The 20,027-nt window shown below is 34.3% G+C and overlaps 1 long non-coding RNA gene across 11 annotated transcripts in view; it reads right to left on the bottom strand.

The window, feature by feature from the left end:
• LOC144375448 (uncharacterized) overlaps positions 1–20,027 on the bottom strand; it is a 487,430-nt gene that overhangs the window by 394,821 nt on the left and 72,582 nt on the right. For all 11 annotated transcript variants that reach the window (XR_013435316.1, XR_013435310.1, XR_013435312.1 and 8 more), the window contains exon 2: positions 9,986–10,061. This is a non-coding gene — a long non-coding RNA (uncharacterized LOC144375448). The remainder of the gene's footprint in view (positions 1–9,985; positions 10,062–20,027) is intronic.

Genomic DNA, 20,027 nt, shown 5'->3' with positions numbered 1-20,027 from the left:
CTATCGTTTGGTGCAGCAAATTGTGGTAGTGCTGGCATATCTTTGCTGATGGTGTCACCAGTGTTGCAATTTTTCCAAAGGAGCTGTCAATTGGCTTGGTGTTGTGGCATTTCTGTATCCTCCTCCCTTCTGCTAGTGATGGTCTAAAATTTGGGGACCAACAGAGGTGAAGCAAAGAACCTCACCCACCCACTGGCACCAAGGCCAAATTTGGGGGCCAACAGAGGTGAGGCAAGAACCTCACCCCCCTACTGGTGCATAGGCCTATCCACAAGTATGGCTGTATGCTGGACCGGTAGTCAGTGACGGGTATGATTCAATTGCAGTGGTATCAACCTAAGACAGGAGGCTGACGCCTAGAGGTCAGTTTTTCCCATGACGGGTAAGAACCATATGTTGAATTGGACAACCTACCAGGCACGGTCCTTAAGCCACATTGCTTGTTGTTTAATTAATCAGAAGAGGGGAGATGCTGATGCATGGCATGACCCAGGTCATTTGCAGTGACATTGCATGTAAGGTGACCTTGCTCAAAGACCAGGGCGGATCCGGGTTTAGGGCAGATCAGGGTTTAGGGCTCTCCTTGGGTTTAGGGTGGTTCCAGGTTTAAGGTGTATTCTGCTGGGAATAAGGCTATCCTGCTGCCTCAGGCACGCCCGCTCTTTGAGTGAAATCATGTAGTATTTTTCTTTTTGTGTCTGGCTAATTTCACTTAATGTAAAGTCCTCCATGTCTATCTATGTTGTGAAAATGGAAAAATCTCCTGATTTTTAACATTGAATAATATTCCATTGTATTTGTAAACCACATATCAGAGATTCATATCTAAGATTTATAAAGAACTCATGCAACTAGATATCAAAAATTACATAACCCAATTTAAAAAAAAATGGACAAAGTATTTGAATAGATATTTCCCCAAATATTACATGAAAGTGGCCAAAAGGTACATGAAAAGGTGCCCAGCTTCACTAATATCACAGAAACGTAAATCAAAACCACCTCACCATGTGATACCACCTCACACCTGTTATAAAAAAGAAGAGATAGAAAGTGTTGGTGGAGAAAAAGGAACCCTTGCACAATGTAAACAGTATGGATAGTCCTAAAAATAGTTAAAATAGTACTATTATTTGACCCAATAATCCCTATTCTATGTGTATATCCAAAGGAAATAAAATTGGTATGTTGAAGAGACATCCGTACCTCAATGTTCATTGTAGCACTATTCACAGTAACCAAGAAACAGAAATATCCTCAGTGTCCATTAACTGATGAATGGGTAAAGAAAATGTTTACGTACACAATGAAATACTCTCATATCTAAAAGTGAATGAAAGCATCAACATGGGTGACACTGGAGATCTTTATGTTAGGTGAAATAAGCACAGAAAGACAAGTATTGCATGACTCCACTCATCCATGGAATCTAAAATAGTGGATTTCCTAAAAAATTGAGTGGTGGGGTAGGAATGGGAGATGTTGATCAATAGGTACTAAGTTATAGTTAGGAGTAAGAAATTCTGTTGTGCCATTGTGTAGAAGGGTGACTATAAATGACAATGATGCTTGGTACGTGTCAAAGAAAGAAGATGGAATTTTGAAAGTTTTCACAATAAAGAATGAACAAACATTTGAGGGGTATTATGGTTTGAATATGAGGTATCCCCAAAAGTTATTGTATTAATATAGGAAAATTACAGGGTGAAATGATTAGATTAAGGGAGCTGTAATCTAATTGGTAAATTAGTCCACTTGATAGATTAATCATTTGAAAGACTATTGCAGGGGTGGTAGCTATGGGCAGGTAGGACATGACCGAAGGAGTTGTGTCACAAGGGCAACTCCTTGGGATTATATCTTTAAACCTTGTTCACTTGGTGGCTTTGGCTCCTCCTCCTCATTCTCTTCTTCTCTCTCCCCTTTCTAGCTGCCATGACCTGAGGACCTTTCATCTGCCATGCCCTTCTGCCATGAGACTCTGCATTACCCGAGGCCAGAGCAGTAGAATGGGCCAACTATGCACTGAGACCTCTGAAGCCATGTACCAAAATAAATTTTCCTCCTCTTAGTTGGTCTTGTTAGGTTTTTTGGTCACAGCAAAGAAAAGCTAACCCAAGGAGATACAGATGTTTAACCTGTTTTAACTGTTACACAATATATACATGTACCTTAACATCACATGGTATCCTAAGATGTGTCTAATTTTTATGTATTAATGTATCAGTTAAAATGAATTGAAAAGTAAATATTTTTGACTCAGATATATTGTGCTATAAATATCTTCATACTTTGAGACAGATGTAACGGCCATTTTCCAGGATCATCTTCCAGTAAGAAAAAGAAATGGCCCCATCTTTTTCCTCCAATTTGGCAATTTGTGATGGTAATTCTCTTTCCAATGGCTAGAGAGTTGTGCTATTATGATTTGGGGGAAAAAAATCAATGAATAATTTTTTATTCTTATGATTTATATCAGTAAATTCTTTATTTAGGTGTAACTGGCAGAGATTATTCAGGTATAACTGGCAGAGATTTTCTGCAAAAGTGGTAGGTTTGGATTTGATCAGGCTAAATTTTTTCTCACTTTAATTGTTTTGATGAGTAATTAATATTCAATAAATCACAAATATCTGTTGTTCTAGTTGCAAATTTTATGTGGTTCAGGCTTACCAGTGAAAAAAATTCTCCCTCTGTTTTTTCGAGGTTTTCAAATAATACACAATGTAATATTACTCAGACATAAAGAAGAATGAAATTATGGCATTTGCTGACACATGGATGAAACTGAAAAGTATCATGCTAAATGAAATAAGCCAGAGTCAAAAAAGTATCATGCTAAATGAAATATTTTGTCTGAGATGCAGAAACTAGTCCCAAATAAGGGGAAAAGAGAGAAAGAAGAGAGGGAAAACTGGCGGTGGGGGTGGGGGAGCAGGATTCCATCAAAATGGAAAAAGATTAGTGGACTAGATGAAGGGGATTGAGGGGGAGAGAGTAGGATAAGAGAAGAACTGTGGAATATGACCTGATAGAAAACTCACTTTCTCTCTTTCTCTCTCTCTCTCTTTCTCTCTCTCTCTCTATATATATATATTTCAATGATACACACACACAGTGAATCTCACCATAATGTTTATCTATAAAACTAAAAAATTATAATAAACAAAAAAATATAAGAAAATGGCAGATCAGTACCGAACACTGCTTCCAACAGGTGGTACATCCCCTCATGTTCCATCCTCACCCACTCTGATCCTCAGCCCTATGGCTCTACCTCCCAGGTGTGTGGCCTGACACCTATCCCAGATCCCTCTGCCATCTGCACCCTCCATGGTGCCCAAACTCAGACATTCTATCTTTCACACATGCTCTAGTCAGTCAAGAGTCTCTTATTCATTCTTTATGAAAGAATTAAAACTGAAATGCAATTTTATTCAGAATAAAAATTTTAATATAATTTCTTTCTGAATGTTTACAGTAAAAAAAATGTGGCATTTATACACAATGGAGTATTACTCTGCATTAAAAAATGACAAAATCATAGAATTTGGAGGGAAATGGATGGCATTAGAGCAGATTATGCTAAGTGAAGCTAGTCAATCTTTAAAAAACAAATACCAAATGATCCCTTTGATATAAGGGGAGTAAACAAGGACAGGGTAGGGACGAAGAGCTTGAGAAGAAGATTTACATTAAACAGGGATGAAAGGTGGGAGGGAAAGGGAGTGAGAAGGGAAATCGCATGGAAATGGAAGGCGATCCTCAGGGTTATACAAAATGATATATAAGAGGAAAGGAGGGGTAAGACAAGATAATATAAATGGAAGAAATGATTTACAGTAGAAGGGGTAGAGAGAGAAAAGGGGAGGGGAGGGGAGAGGAGGGGAGGGGAGGGGGGATAGTAGAGAATAGGATAGACAGCAGAATACATCAGACACTAGAAAGGCAATATGTCAATCAATGGAAGTGTAACTGATGTGATACAGCAATCTGTATACGGGGTAAAGTTGGGAGTTCATAACCCGCTTGAATCAAACTGTGAAATATGATGTATTAAGAACTATGTAATGTTTTGAACGACCAACAATAAAAAAATATATATATACATAATAGAAAATTCACCATTTTAACTGAAAAAAAATAAGACTCATTTTAAAAGATGAAAATTTAAAAACCAAAATATTTAAAAGGTGACTATACTTTAAAAATATTCAGAATTAAATACTAATATTAAAACACAAATATTAATTATAATTTAACAGTTTAAGATAGAAATTATTTAAATAAGACTAACATTTAAATTTGGGTTTTGAAAGTTTAATTAAATCTTATTAAGTACTTTTAGAAAAATAATCTTTTTTATTTTACAGTTTAACATCCTTCTATTGGTCCAATGTAAAAAATCAGTATCCTACTTAACACATAATACATCTGGATTTCATAATAGAAATATGAATTGTTTAAAATATTCTCCAAGTACCAGGTGGGATGATTGTGAATACTGTGCTAATTTATGGTTACTTTGAATCGAAACAGGAAAAACTACAAAAGCAAAAAATATGGACTCAAGACTATTAGAAATAATATTTATTTGTAAAAATCTATTTAATATGCTACCTGCAAAGAATAATTAGACATACTAGTCAATATGTCTTCTCTTAACAAAAGATATCCATGGATAAAATCCTCTGCACAAGTCTGGAGCAGTGTCCCTGTCTGATATTGGTAGCATCTCTCACTGTGCCACATCCTTAGAAAATAACCACCTTTTGTTTGTGGGCACAGGTCAAGAGCTGTGGAAAGACCATTCCCTGGGGCCTGAGTTGGATTAGTCATGAAAAAGATGTTCAGTTATAGTTGTTCTTTTCTTGTCCCAAGTATCAGATACAGAACGATGAGAGCCCTTAAGCTGCTAAATCAATTTATTATTTGAGTTTGTGATATGTGAGGCCAAGGTCTCCCTAAAAAAAGAAAAAACAGAATTCAGTAGTACATTGATTCTTAAAAAACTGTTGAAAACAGTTTATAGATATGGAAAGCTGATAAAGACATTTGTTGGGTGAAAAATGTTTCAAAATATATGCATAATAGCTTTCATATTTTTTAAATAACAGGTTTCTATGTACTATATATATAGACACACACACACATACACATGCACATACAATGGAAGGGGAGGATCATATGAAACGCAAAAAGATTATTACCTCTAGAAATGGTAATAAACATCCATTGGGAATAAAGACAATTCTTAACCTTACCTATAATATTTAATATGTACATAGAATAATATGTTAGTTATTAATGTATTATTGAAATAATTAAAATTTGAAAATTCCTTCAAAAATGAAATGCATTGGAAAAACTTCCCACTTGTAAGTTTGACAATATGAATGCCACATACCTTATGTACATATATGATTTGAATCCTTAGTCAACTATTCTTCAAACTGTTATCAGCTTTCTCATTCTACCTAATGTCCCAAATCTAGCTTCTCTTTATAATTTAGAAATATTCAGTAATAAGATTCTTAATTACTCCATAAGATAGAAACTTCAGTAGTTATCTGGATATACCCTTTATGATTCAATCTACATTTTCTTTAATTACAAAGAAAAGTTTCCCCAAATATTCACACTGTGCAGCAACAGTTACACTAAAATCTTTTTATACATTAATTTCATTTAACTTTTACAACAGGGCTGTTAAGAAAATTTAACATTTTTACAAATGAGTGAACCTAGAATCAAGGAAGCATATTATACAAACTAAATGTTTTCAGCAAAAGGACTCAAGAAAATGTAAAAACCATAGTGCTGCAGAAAAAAAAAAACTAATCAAAGATAATATGTTTTATGTTGGCAAAAAGAAATCAGGTAAATGCACAGCAAGCATGGAACAACCTGGTATTGGATTTTGATTAAGGAGAGAATCATCAAAAGAAGAAAATGTTTATCCACAATGTTTAAGTTTGGTTGAGCTGGATTCATCCTTCAGGAAAAGCTTGAACAAATGTATTTTAGGCACTAACCTAAGTAAAGTAGCTATAGTGTTTTCCAAGTTTAACAGAAAATAGTCCCAGATAAGGGTGTTAGCTTAGAAGTCGAATGAAGAAGGAAGGAAAAAAATTAGGGCTGGAAGAAAAAGAGAAACACTGAATGGATCAGCTTTCACACCTTCTGAATAGCCAGACAAGACAGGGCTTTATGTTGCAAAAACAGCAAGCCTGGAATTCAGACCCTTCTAAGCCATTGTGGACTAAAGCAGCTTGATACCTCACATGCCAGGCTGCTAGCAGCTTCCAGTTAAGCCAATGCCAAGACTTGCTTCACAAGTCCCAGAAAAACCTCATTGGAATTTTAAATAATTCACACACAAAACACGATCTAAAACTGCAGTTAAGTAAGGCTAAAATTTATAGAACACCTTCAATATTTCAAAAATGTTTCTATTTATCTAATTCTTGGTCAAAGTAGTACATTTGCTTGTTTTCCTAGATAAATGTTTTCCCTTTTGTTGATTTTAGCGTGTGCATGTGTGTGTGTACACACACATATACATATATGCATATACGTCTGGTTTGCATGTGTGTGCGATATGTATGTATGATATGTATGTGCTTGCATGTATATGTATATATCTTTATATATACATATATACACACACACACAGATAATACATTATTTTTCCTTCACACTTTGAAGGCTCTGATTTATAAGGCTTACTCACCACCTTTTGTCAGCAATGTGAATTGTAAATTTTAATATCAAACAGTAAATCTCAAAGAGATGGTTGTGGAAGGCCCACAGGCCTTCTAAAAAGCAGCCACAGCTGATGCCAACATGCCATCAAATATCAGAGTGAGCTTAAGATCTAGAAACCAGTTCTCCCTAAATTCCAACGTTATTTCGAAAAATGATCCGACTGCAATCTTTACATTTTAAATGATGTTTCCCTCCCAAAGTCTAGAGACTGTGCATGCCAGGATGGATACCAACAGAACCTCAGATTGCATCTGGGGACTTCCCCTACTGGTGCACAGCTCTGGCAACAGAACTCTATGGGATGACTAAGAGCAGGAACTGTGTGGCATAGGGAAATTAATCTTTGAAAGTAAACACCATCACTTTTAAGAATATACAGATTCAAATTAGTGGTAAGTATATGAAATTCTAGGAAACAAAAAAGTATCTTTGGAAGAGGTTTAACAAGTTCATTTGGATTCTATGTTAGCACATCAAAGAGCTAGGGGTCATAAAAAAATGACTGCGACTTTTTTATTACTTACATTGAAAACCTTTAGAGAAAAGATGCAGTATGTCTATACAGATGATCAGATCACAGAGAACATGATTTTATTTCACCTTTTTTTGTGGCACTTATTACTATAAAATGTTAATGTCTGTTTAATAATTCTACTATAACATCTTTCTAAAGTTCACATTTAACCTACCCCTGTCCCATTTCCGTGCAGAAGTTTAGCCCCAAATAGCTAACTCTACATAAACATATGGTCCTGTGATATAACAAAAGGACAATGTGTGTCATCAGTGGATTTCTCTGTAGTTTTTGAAGCTTTGGCTCACAAGCAAAATCTTCTTAACACTGTATTAAACACAGCCATTATTATAATCTGTGTAAATTCAAGCATTTATTTAGACTATCAATCAAATTCACAGGAAAACTTCACTAGCATCATCCCTAGAATGAAAAGATCATTTAAGCAACTAATGGTGCATGAAGCTCCCAGTGCTGAGAAAATTAATTGCACAGCTCCAAGTCCCTGACCTATAGTAGTTTTACAACCTGAGACAAACAATGGGAAAGACCTGTGTCCACATAGGTCATATAGTCAAAAAAAGAGTAATACAAATCCTTGAGGAATTTAGACTTTCACTTCTAATGATTTCAGTGGGGTTGAGGCGGAGGGTATTTAGGATAAGCATGAAAAAGTAGAGATATTTCTGTTTTTAACATAATCATGTGGTGTCATCAAGGAAAGGCAAGCACAGTTTCTCCAGTATGATTTCCCAGTGTTAGATATAGCATTGTAAGCAATGATATTGTTTTTCTTACAAATTTACCACCATGACCACCCCAATGCTCAGCTTGGAGAGTATCACTCCCTTATAATATTTATGACTTGCAGTTAATTCATGGAGTACTTGCTTCATACTGCATGTTTAATTAGTGCCTATTTATCCCTATTGAGCCATTACCTACTTGCACAGTCTAGAACATGGTAATTGTTCTGTCACTGTTTATGGAATGAAAGAAGGATGGAAAAGAAAGAAGAGGATTAATGTCATAAAACATTAGGCATAATTAACAGAAAAGTCCTCTAATATATTTAACACTCAGCAGCTAGACCACTTTGAAACTGTAGGTAAATTTAACCACCTTGAACCATAACTACTGACACTTTTTTTTTTTATTTCCTGCGAAAGAATGCAAGACTTAGGCGTCCTCAGCCTGCTTTAAATGTTGAAAAAGCATACAACCTCCTTTTCTTCTCTGTCACCTCAAATCCTCATCCCTTCTCTGGTGCTGCCCCAATTGCCTGGTTACTGGGCTATGACCTCCTCATCCCTCGGGTTCTTGCAAGCCCTGGGGAAGTTGTAAAGATTGCCATATAAATTAACCTCTGCTGAAATAACGAAGGCCAAAATGTCAGCAGTTGCCATTCTGACTTTTAATTCACGGGACAAACTTTATTTATTAGTCAAAGTTGCATCTCATCTCACTGAGGATTTGACTCATTTCTCTTTCTTAGGGTTCTGGTGTCCCTTAAGCCAATGCTGTTCAATGCATGATCCCTGGGCCTCATCAGCATCATCAATAGAAATACAGGCCATTGTGCCCAGTCTCTGAAAGCAGAACAGCTGACAATGAGCCTCAGGAATATGATTTTATCAAGTTCTTCAGATAATTCACGCATAGAATTATCTTCTCGACTAAGAAGAACAAAACCACACACCTCTGTAATACTGGCCCATGGCATAGATATTGGTCCCTCCTTAGGTGTGGTTTACATTTGGAAAACATGAAAGCACCCAACCTGTATGTTCCAGTACCTTCTCTCCTTACACTAGCTCCTCACCTGCCCCACAGGTGGCAGGAGTTAATAAGAGCATGCATTCTGTACTTGGATTGCCAATATTTGATTCCCAGCTCTAACATTTGGTAGCTGTGTGACCTCAGGTAATTTATATCACCTTTATGTACCTCAGTTTCCTCATCCATAAAAGATAGGTAATAAAAGTATTATCTCAGATGACTGAGGTAGAAAATGAATGGACTAATATGTATTGAAGAGCTTGGAAACCTATATGGAATATATTAAGGGTTATATTTGTTCATTATTATTTAAGGAAGATTGAACTTACATAAATACTCTTTTACTAGAGACTATTTCACATATCATCTTCCTTCTGAAAAACAAATCCATGCTGAAGCCCTCATGAAGGCTAAACTGGTTTCATTGAAGACAAAGGTTAGACTCTGACAGTATTTTTCTAGATTAAAGTATAATTCCACATTATGATAGAAAAATTATACCAATATATTTCCTTTAATTTAATAATATCTTTCCTGCAAAATTAGTAACACACACTCCATATCTGTCATGAAATACTCATACAAAAAGACATTTCTAGCTTTACAAGTAATTCTCTTCTGTGAGCCAAATATATAAATTAAATTGGCAGATGGCTTCCAAAGATGGGTGAAAGAAATTTCTACCAGGTTGATTTATAGTATTAATAAAATACAAATATGTGCAAGATCCCATTATAATGAACTCCACTGGACCTGTAATTTGCTTTTGCTCTAATTAAACTTTGTATTGCTAGAAATCATATCCCTAGTCCATAGAAGCTTAATCAGAACCCCAGTTGATAAGTAGCCACTCTGGAATGAATTAACAAGTGAAAGGGAATATTTTGATTCTAACCGGGAAAGAAAAAGGCGTAATAAACTCACCACTCTTCATTCTTTCTTCTCTGTTCTCCAATTGTTGCTGGACTCTTTAGTTTATCCTTAGACCATGTTTCAAGTCCTATGTGAATAGAAGTATAATGTGTTTGATTGTTTTTGTTTGTTTGTTTTAATTAATCAGGAGAACTATAATTTATAAGAGGAAGGAAGAAAAATGAACATTATTATTAATTAATTTTGTCAGTACAAAATAATTAGAAACTTTCACCTCCCCTCTTTCAATACAAATAGAATATTTGGACATGGTTAGTGAAAGTGGACAGGCATAAAATTACTAAGCAGGAACACTTGTTGTAGAGAAGCATTTGTTATAAGAACAGCTAAGTATTGGTCAGTCAGTTACATACCACTACATGGAAATTTCTTCACTCTTTGGAATGCTTTTTTATGATAAATGTTTATGCAAGAAAGATTGATTTTTCCTATGATAAATCTGCATCTAGAATTCTCCATTTTGGCTTTATTAGTATTATATTTATTCAAAGCTCAATATTAAGCCACATAGTCAATTTGGGGTATTTACCAAAAAATATATTTTTAAAAATAAAATATGCATGTGAATGTGTGTATAATTTTGATTTTTGCACAGTTTAATGTTTTTGAATTTTAAATATTCTTTATTTTTATTTTTAAATAAGCAAATTATTCAATGTTTTCTCAATTTAATCCAGAAAGTTAAGTTCAAATAGTATAGCCTAAGAAAATAACACAGTGGATTAAACAATATATACATGAGTATTCCCATTTCAATATTATTTATGAGTAAGAAAGAAATACAAAATGAACGCCCTACTATGAAAGAATGACAAGTTAATGATGGAAAAACACAAAGTTTGGCATTTGCAGTAATTAAAAATTATGCTTATGAGTACTATAAACCAGTATGCCATGCAAATTATGCTATAAACATAAAGGAAAAACTAGAGTATGAAACTGCTCATTTAGTGAGAATAAAAAGACATGTTTGAAAAAGACAGAGATACTGCAACAAGATTAAAAATGGTAGGATTATGGCTCTTTTTATAATTTACAATGTTTAGTTTTAATGACTAAAAAATAGTTTTATTTCTGTTTAACTCAAAATTGAAGACATTTTTTGTTTAACCTCGAATCTTACTGACCTAAATACCATTAGAGATGATTGAATTAATATGAGTTAAAAGTTTTGATAGAATTTTCATTTTATTTTTATAAATGTACACTTATTTTACAAGTACATTTTAATTACACTAAATGAAGTTGTATTGTAAGCTTTTTAAGTGACAATTAAGTTTACACACATTTTTACAATGACATTGTACTATGTGATGTCACATAAAATGTACTAGCCTACAGCAGCCCCAGTGATGCAATTGCTTAGTTCACAGTACTTATAAGAATATACTAGCCTAGACCAGGTGTGGTAGCACACACTTGGAATCTCAGCAGCTAAGGAGGTAGAGGCAGGAGTTTCATGAATTCAAAGCCAGCCTCAGCAACTTAGTGAGCCACTAAGCAACTCAGTGAGACCCTGTTTCTAATAAAATACAAAATAGGGCTAGGGATGTGGCTCAGTGGTCGAGTGCCCCTGAGTTCAATCCCCAGTACAACCCTCACCCCCCAAAAATATACTAGCCTAAAAATCATGATTATCAACTATATAAAGTATATTATCAACTTTAAACATATAACAAAAATATTAATTGCATGTTATAGAAGGAAAAATCATTGAGATGAGACTACAAAAGTATGAGATATTAGGCATTTATACTGAGTCAACAAAAACATTCTAACCTAATATATATTTTGATTTTCTGAAAAATTAAAAGTACTATAATTCCCATTATAATCACAATATTTCTTAGAAAACAGATCCTCTCAGTAAAATTCTCTTCTTATAAGCAATCATTCAATAAGTTTAGATGTTTTACAAGGATTTGATTTTCCTGTGATTGAATTCATTATTTTATTCTCAATGATATCAACAAACAGAAGAATGCCAACAGCACTGTACAGTCCTTCTGTCTACCCTTCATTATGACCAGCTTTCATTTTAATATAAGTAGGGTAAATTGAATTAATAAAACAGGGTGATTTATTTTCATGAACTTAATGCTTGGAATACAGTCCTCTGTCTTTTTATGAAGCACTGTGATTAGATAGAGCTGCTCATCAATGTAGATTGACCTAATTTTTCTTCATAAAACACTGGCAAAAGTCTATAAAAGGGAAAGGAGGGGAACAAACCATTCACAGTACTGAATAAATGTTTATTGAGCAAACAATCAATTTTGGTACTAGGATATTGGGGATTTTTATCAATTATATTTTGATCTATTGCTGCAAATATCATAAGGTCATTGGATTTCATTATAGCATTGTTTTATGGCAGAAATAAATTAGTATTAGTTTAAATGGCCATCACAATGAAATGGTAGTAAAAATTATAGCATATCCCTACTATAGAATATTAAGTATACAATAAAAAAGAACAAGTAGATATGATCTACTAATCTGGAAGGATGTCTATGATATATTATTCATCTAAAAAAATAAACACTAGTTCATTATATTTTAATACTTTGTTTTAATTTAAAATTTTTATTATAGGATATATATTATTAATAGTAGATACCATTGATAATATGGCCATTTAAAATATTAATATTGTCTAATATTAATCATTATTAGTTAACAATATTAGTTAATAGTCATAAAATGGCCATATTACCAAAAGTAATAAACACATTCAATACAATCCCATCCAAATACCAATGACATACTTTACAAAACCAGAAAAAAAGGTTATAAAATTCATTTGGAAGAATAAAAATCCAGAAGAGTCAAAGCAATTCTAAGCCAAAAAAGCAATGCTGGAGGCATCACAATATCTGACTTCAAATTATATTGCAGAGCTATAGTAACAAAGACTGCATAACAGTGGCACAAAAACAGACACAAAGTCCAGTAGTACAGAATAGAAGACACAAAGAAACCCAGAGAGTCATGTGATCCTTTATAAAAACACACACTAGAGAAAAGACAAACTTTTTACCAAATGGTGCATGAAACTGGTTATTCATAGATAGAGTAGAAGAATGAAACTAGATTTTTATCTCTCACCCTGCATAAAAGTCAACTCAAAATGGATCAAAGACCTAGGAATTAGACCAGAAATTTTGAAATGTAAAAGAAAACGTAAGGTCAATTTTCCAACCTAAAGATGCAGGCACAGGCTTCCTTGACAGTATTTTTCCTTAGCATTAGGAATCCTAAAAAACGTGATGACATCAAATTAATAAACTTTTGGACAGTAAAGGAAATAATTAAAAACATGAAGAGAACCTACAAAATGGGAGAAAATCTGTGCTAGATACTTTTCTAAATATATCAAGAATTCAAAAAATCTTATCACCAAAAACAACAACAACAACAAAAACCAATAAATAGGCAGTTAAACTAAATGGATACTTTTAAAAAGAAAAATACAAATGGCTAACAAATCTATGAAAAAATATTGTACATCTTTACTAGCAATTAGGAAAATGCAAATCAAAAACTACACTGAGATTTCATTTCACTTCAATTAGAATGGCAATCATCAAGAATACAAATAAAAATAAATGCTAGAAAGGATGTGGGGGGAAAGTAACACATTTATACCACTGGTGACATCATAAATTACTATGGAGATCAGTATGGAGGATCCTCAAAAGATAAGGAATAAAACCACCATTTGACCCAACTATACCAATCCTTGGATTTATCCTAAAGAATTGGAATCAGCATATACAGATACAAGCATAACAATGTTTACAATACACAATAGCTAAATTATAGAACCAGTGTAGGTGTTCATCAATGGATGAATGAATCAGGAAATATGGTGGATGTATAGAGTTTTACTCAGATATAAAGGATAAAATTATGTCATCTGCAGGAAAATGGATAGAACTTGAGAGCATTAAGTTTAATAAACCAAACTCAGAAAGTCAAGTGTTATATTTTTTCTCCCATATGTGGAAGCTAGAGAGAACAAAGGGGAAAAAAATGTGAAGGTCATTTCATGAAAATAGAAGGGAGACCAATTGAGTAGAGATAAAGGAGATGATGGAGGGAGGGAGAAGAGAAGAGAAAGGGGGAGGTAATAAGGAATGAAACTGATCAAATTGTGGGATGGATGTGTGTGTGTGTGTGTGTGTGTATGTGTGTGTTTGTGTGTATTGTGTGCATGTTCAAATATGTAATAGTGAATTTCATTATTATGCATAATTATAATATATTAATAAAAACTAATAGTTAATAGTTACTTCTGGAGGGTACAGTTTAAAGGGTAGAAAAGGAACATTCAATTTCTAATTTTTAGAATTTGGAACATAATGGACTTAAAGATAATGTATATACTTCATTGAATTATCTGAATTTTCTAAAATGTAGTCTTTTGTGATTATTTTATAGTTCTTTTTCAAAACTCCTATCCACAGTATCAAACTTCAAGCATCAAAACCATAGGGAATATTATCAACACACAGGCTACCTATTCCCACATATAACAATTCTATTGTAGTAAGTCTAAGGGGGGGGAACCAAAACTTTGCATTTCTACCAAGGTGTCAGGTGACGCCAACACTGCTAGCCTGGGCTTTACCCTTCCAGTGCCACTGTTTGACGTAGTAGGAATATTCTATATTTAAAATTATATATTTTAGTTATTGCTTTAAATGACATATTTTCCCAATTTAACTCATCTCTTTGATCTGTTCATCACATATATTTTATCCCTTTTTAGTGTCATAAATAATTCTGAAATAAGACTTCTTATAACAGAAATTCCTATTTCTTTTGGATAATTTTGTAGATGTGAAGTTACTGTGTCATTGATGATGAATTGTTATACTGTGCACAAAATGCTAAAACTATTTATCAGAAGTTTTGCACCAATGTATAACAGCAATATATGAGACCATCCACTTATCCCATACCTTCACATCTAAAGTCATATTTCACATACATTTAGGACTTGATTGAATATATATTTAAAGGAAATAGAAAAAAAGAAAACAAACAGCTTAAATCCAAATCTCATTAGCATTTTAAGTTTTATTTTTTTTCCTCCCATAATCCTCAGTTTAATGTAAAATGATATGTAGAATGAAGGGAAATCTCTAAAATTTGGATGAATAGCACTATGCCAGAATAAGTTTGAGATTTTATACCAACTTCTGTCACTGACAGATTCTCCTTATCTTTTGATTAGCATTGACTTCTCTTCCATATCTAGAGATTCCTACAATCATGAAGAGCCATGTTTCATGGACAAAAAGAAAGGGAGCCATTCATATAACATAATAAATTTTGAAGGTAAATCAGGATTTTGACCCTTAGTTTTCCACTTATTATCTGGTAACCTTGAGCAAATTATTACAGCCTCTCTGTGCTTCAGCTTCCTCATGGAAGAGAGATTATCTGGATATCATTTCTTGTCTCATTGATCCCTGCCAGCACCAAGGTACCATATTTAATTCAGATATCACATAATAACATTCAAAATGGTATTTATCATTCTATTTAATCTGCCAGTACTTGGAATACAGCAGACACTCGCAAATAAGAAAGTGAATAAATGAATGAATTTAGGAATAAACAAATAACTCTACCTCTAAAGCAAAATGAAACAAATTTTCACACTCTGCCGTCAGGTCTTTGACCAGAAAGACATGGCAGAATTTATTATTTTCCCTCAATTTCTTACTGCTCTCTCACCTGAAAAGTCTCTGTTCATGTCTTTTTCATAAGACACAGCAAAATCTTCTAACAGAGCTTAAGAAAGTGGGTGTATGTGGTGGAGTGACTGGCAAGGGACCTCTCTCAGAAATGCCACCATATTTAACCAGACTTTTTTTTTTTTTTTTGTGGACTTGCAGGGGACTATGTTTTGATGTGAATTCCGGTATTTCCCCCCTAAGTGGCATTTTGAAGATGACAGCTCCAGCTGTCCACTCATCCTCCCTCTGATGACTCATGCCCAGCAGATGGTGCAAATAGCTTGGCACGGATTCGCTGGATCAGTGTTGGGGAAAAGCCTTGCCAGACTGCTGATGGTTTCTTTGAAGTTGTTCATTCTGGCTACAATGGATAGTAACAGCATATCCTTGGCCAAACAGAAAGAAATTGAAGTCTGAAAGAAAATCTGGAAACTGGGGCTTTGTACCCTTCGCAATAACTATACTTATTTTCTGCTACTAATATCTTTTCTAATATTAACACAACCTATTGGAGTTCTGTCATTCTCTCCCTTCAGATTCCCCAATGCCTGGAATTATAAAAAGACGATTAACACTGCTATTAATAATGTTAAAAGACATTAGAAAGAACAGTGGGTTAAAAGTCAAGACACCCAGATTCTAGTCTCAGTTCTGCCTAGAACTTTCTGAGTAATCTAAACCAAAACATATGGTGTGCTTTGACACTTAGATTCTGCAACATTTACAGGAGGATGAAAATATCTTGACTATGTCACAAGGTGATTTTTAAAAACATAAAATAATGAATTTGTAGATGTGAGATAAATAAGTATTATGAAATTTTATAAAGTTTAACTATTATGATGAATACCACACTGACCCTTCTCTCACAGGTATGAATGTTTAAATGAGCATGAGTTTTTACAGATATGCCTTCTCACCCCTCTGTTGGCTGTGTGAGAGACAGACGAGAATTGAAGGACAATGGATATCATGAACCCAGGACTCTCACCAGCTCATATTCCAATCTGCAATATACCTTAGAACCATATCTACTCTACAATCATATAAAATTTGCTTATACATTTTTTTTAAAGAGAGAGTGAGAGAGGAGAGAGAGATAGAGAGAGAATTTTTAATATTTATTTTTTAGTTCTCGGCAGACACAACATCTTTGTTGGTATGTGGTGCTGAGGATCGAACCCGGGCCGCAAGCATGCGAGGCGAGCGCGCTACCGCCTGAGCCAAATCCCCAGCCCCCGCTTATACATTTTTTGATCTAAAAACTCTTGAGTAATATGAACAATTTAGGAAATTAGATATTTTTTTTAAATGCTCAACTTTGAAATATCAAACCAGGCATTACCACCAAACAAAATATCTTAAACACAACTTCATAAATATGATACTAGAAGCTACAGTTAAAGTTAATGAACACAATTTAAGTTAACAGATTGTAGCTTCTAGGACTAGAGCTTTTGATCAATTAATCTCTGTATCCTCAACTCTGGTAGAAATTCACTTGAAATGCCACACCTGCTGCATATAGATATGCAATTCAGAATTACAGGCCATATGGATTTTCCTATATCAACCAATGTCTAACTTTACCTGACAGTCTTAGAAAGAGAATTACTAGAGCCATCTCTGTTAATTTTTAAGTGTATGAGTCTATTTCTCCGGCACATTTTAGAGTGCTTTTAAAAAATATTCATAATTAATAGGATCCATAATTATATTTCCCTCTTTTAAACACAAACAAACAAACAAAAAGTCTGGTTTACCAAGATAATTGTTGCAAACTTGTATTAAGAGTTTAATTTTGGGCTGGGGTTGTGGCTCAGTGGTAGAACACTTGCCTAGCATATTTGAGGCACTAGGTTCGATTCTTAGCACCACATATCAATAAATAAAATAAAGGTCCATTGACAACTAAATTTTTTTAAAAGAGTTTATTTTTCCTTTTTTTTTCATTAAGAATGAGTTATCAGAAAGTCAGAGGACATTAAAGTCAAATGATGTATTAATCTTCAGCTAATTATTTTCAATAATTTAATTGACTCAAGACTTTTTTTTTTTTTTTTTGGAACCAGTGATTAACCACGGAGGCACATCCCCAGCCTTTTTTTTTTTTTTTTTTTTGTATTATATTTAGAGACAGGGTCTCAATTGACTTGCTTAGGGCCTTGCTAAATTGCTGAGGCTGGCTTTGAATTCTCAGTCTGCCTTCCTCAGCCTCCTCAGCCTCCTCAGCCTCTGGGATTGCAGGTGTGAGCCACCTGGCCCAGCTAAGATTTTACTTCATACCACATAAGGAATAACTATCAAAATAATCAGTTCAAAAATAAAGGTAAAAAGTGGTTGTGCTTTACCTTGTCTTTTGAATGAAATTGAGCAGTTACACTAGACTTAGATTTAGTTTGTTTCTTCACAAAAATGGGTAACAAGTTTTCTAAGGCAAATGTTCAAACTGAAAGAAGCCTTTGCTAGGTGTTCTTTAAAGTTTGATCAGGGGCCAGGCACAGCTGTAATCCAGCAGCTTGGGAGGCTGAGGCAGGAGGATCACAAATTCAAGCTAGCCTCAGCAAATTAGTGAAGGCCTTGTCTCAAAAAAAAAAAAAATTGGGAATGTGGCTCAGTGGTTAAGCACTCTTGCATCCAATCCCTGCTGCCAAAAATAAATCAATAAATAAAGATTGGTCAGAAAAATGGATGGTACTCTAGACATTTTGAGGTCTCTCTGGAAATCCAGTTTTCTAGGTTAAAAGGAAAACTGCCAGCAGGATTCTCATCTGCCTGCATCATCACAGTGGGGATTCTAAGGAAGATGTCACCAAATTGAAGGCAAAACTCACATCCACCATCTGCCCATACCCGAATTCCTAAATAAATGCATGTCTTCTTTCCCCATTTTGAACCTTCAGTACAGACTCTAATTGGCAAAATGTAACCAGAATCCTGCAGGCAATGGAGTCCAGGAACTGTGGTTTCCAAGCTGCACAGAGGGAGCCCAAAACTCTTGAGAATTTTCCTGAAACTTCACCTCATCTCTCTTCATCTCAAACCAAAGGAGGCAAACCAAAGAGCACAAGACAGTTCTACTCTGAAGTCTCTTTGTACTGTCTCCTCAGTCACTGAGAACCCTTGTAAGAGCTCTAACTATGCCAGGAAAGAAATCCTTGTGAAGACAATTTAGCAGCAGCAGTGACAGCACATATTTATTCCCGCACTAAAACCAGCAGCACAGACCCTTTCCTAGAGCACAGGATGCCTCCCTCTGTCAGGAATAGAAGGCTTTTATTATCTTTGAATGTATTGGACACCCACTTCACTGCAAAGAACATCTCACATCATTTCTTAAATCCTCCCCCCAACTTTTTGTGATATATTTATTGATCACTGTATTTAATAGCTATGAAAATTGAGATTTAGAGTAGCTAAGAGGAAATTGCACAAGTCCTAGGGCTCACTAGTGTCAGATGTACCCTAGATGTCTGAATCAAAATCTTTTGTTCTTTCTGCTACAGATAGGTATGGTAAGATAGCATATTCTGGAGATAAAAATCACCCTATGAGAAAATAAGTGCTAAGAGAATTCAAAGTAATGCACAAAAGGAAGTTTGGATGAGCATAATCACCAATTCTTCTTCAATCAGGAATCACATTATTTTGTGAAAATTTGGCAATTTTAACAATCACAATTATACTAATCTCACAAAATGAATAGCATAAAACCCCAGAAAAGTTGATTTATGCTACAAATCTGTCAAATAAATTCATATTATGATTTGGTTTAGGGCTGGGGTTATAGCTCAGTGGGAAAGCACCTGCCTAGCCTGTGTGAGGCACTGGGTTCAATACTCAGCACCACATAAAAATAAATAAAACACAAGTATTGTGTCCATTTACAACTAAAAAAAAATTTTTAAAAAAGATTTGGTAACTTGTTTTTATTATCAAAGAGAATTTAGGATATATATCTTTAAAACTTGTTTTAAACTCCCTTGACCTTTAACAGGAACCTGCTGGCTTGAAAGCACAAAGATTTAAACTCAAGTTAAAAATGCTTCTCGGAGACTTCAATTAACAAGTATCAATTGATTTCTCCTAGACCTAACCATCAGGAAAAATAAAAAAAAACACAATAAAATGTTTTAGCATGGACTGTCCATTTGTTGCTGCGTGCATTTGAGAATGTAATGGTTCAATTTATTTTACCCACAAATTAATGAAGCAAACTCAACTTTTATAAAGAGGACTCTAATTCCCTCTAGTATTTTCATTATGATTTTAGTGACAGAACA

This window comes from Ictidomys tridecemlineatus, chromosome 2 (genome assembly GCF_052094955.1).
Source record: "Ictidomys tridecemlineatus isolate mIctTri1 chromosome 2, mIctTri1.hap1, whole genome shotgun sequence".
NCBI classification, from domain to species: Eukaryota; Metazoa; Chordata; class Mammalia; order Rodentia; family Sciuridae; genus Ictidomys; species Ictidomys tridecemlineatus.
This window is presented reverse-complemented; position numbering and strand designations above follow the sequence as displayed.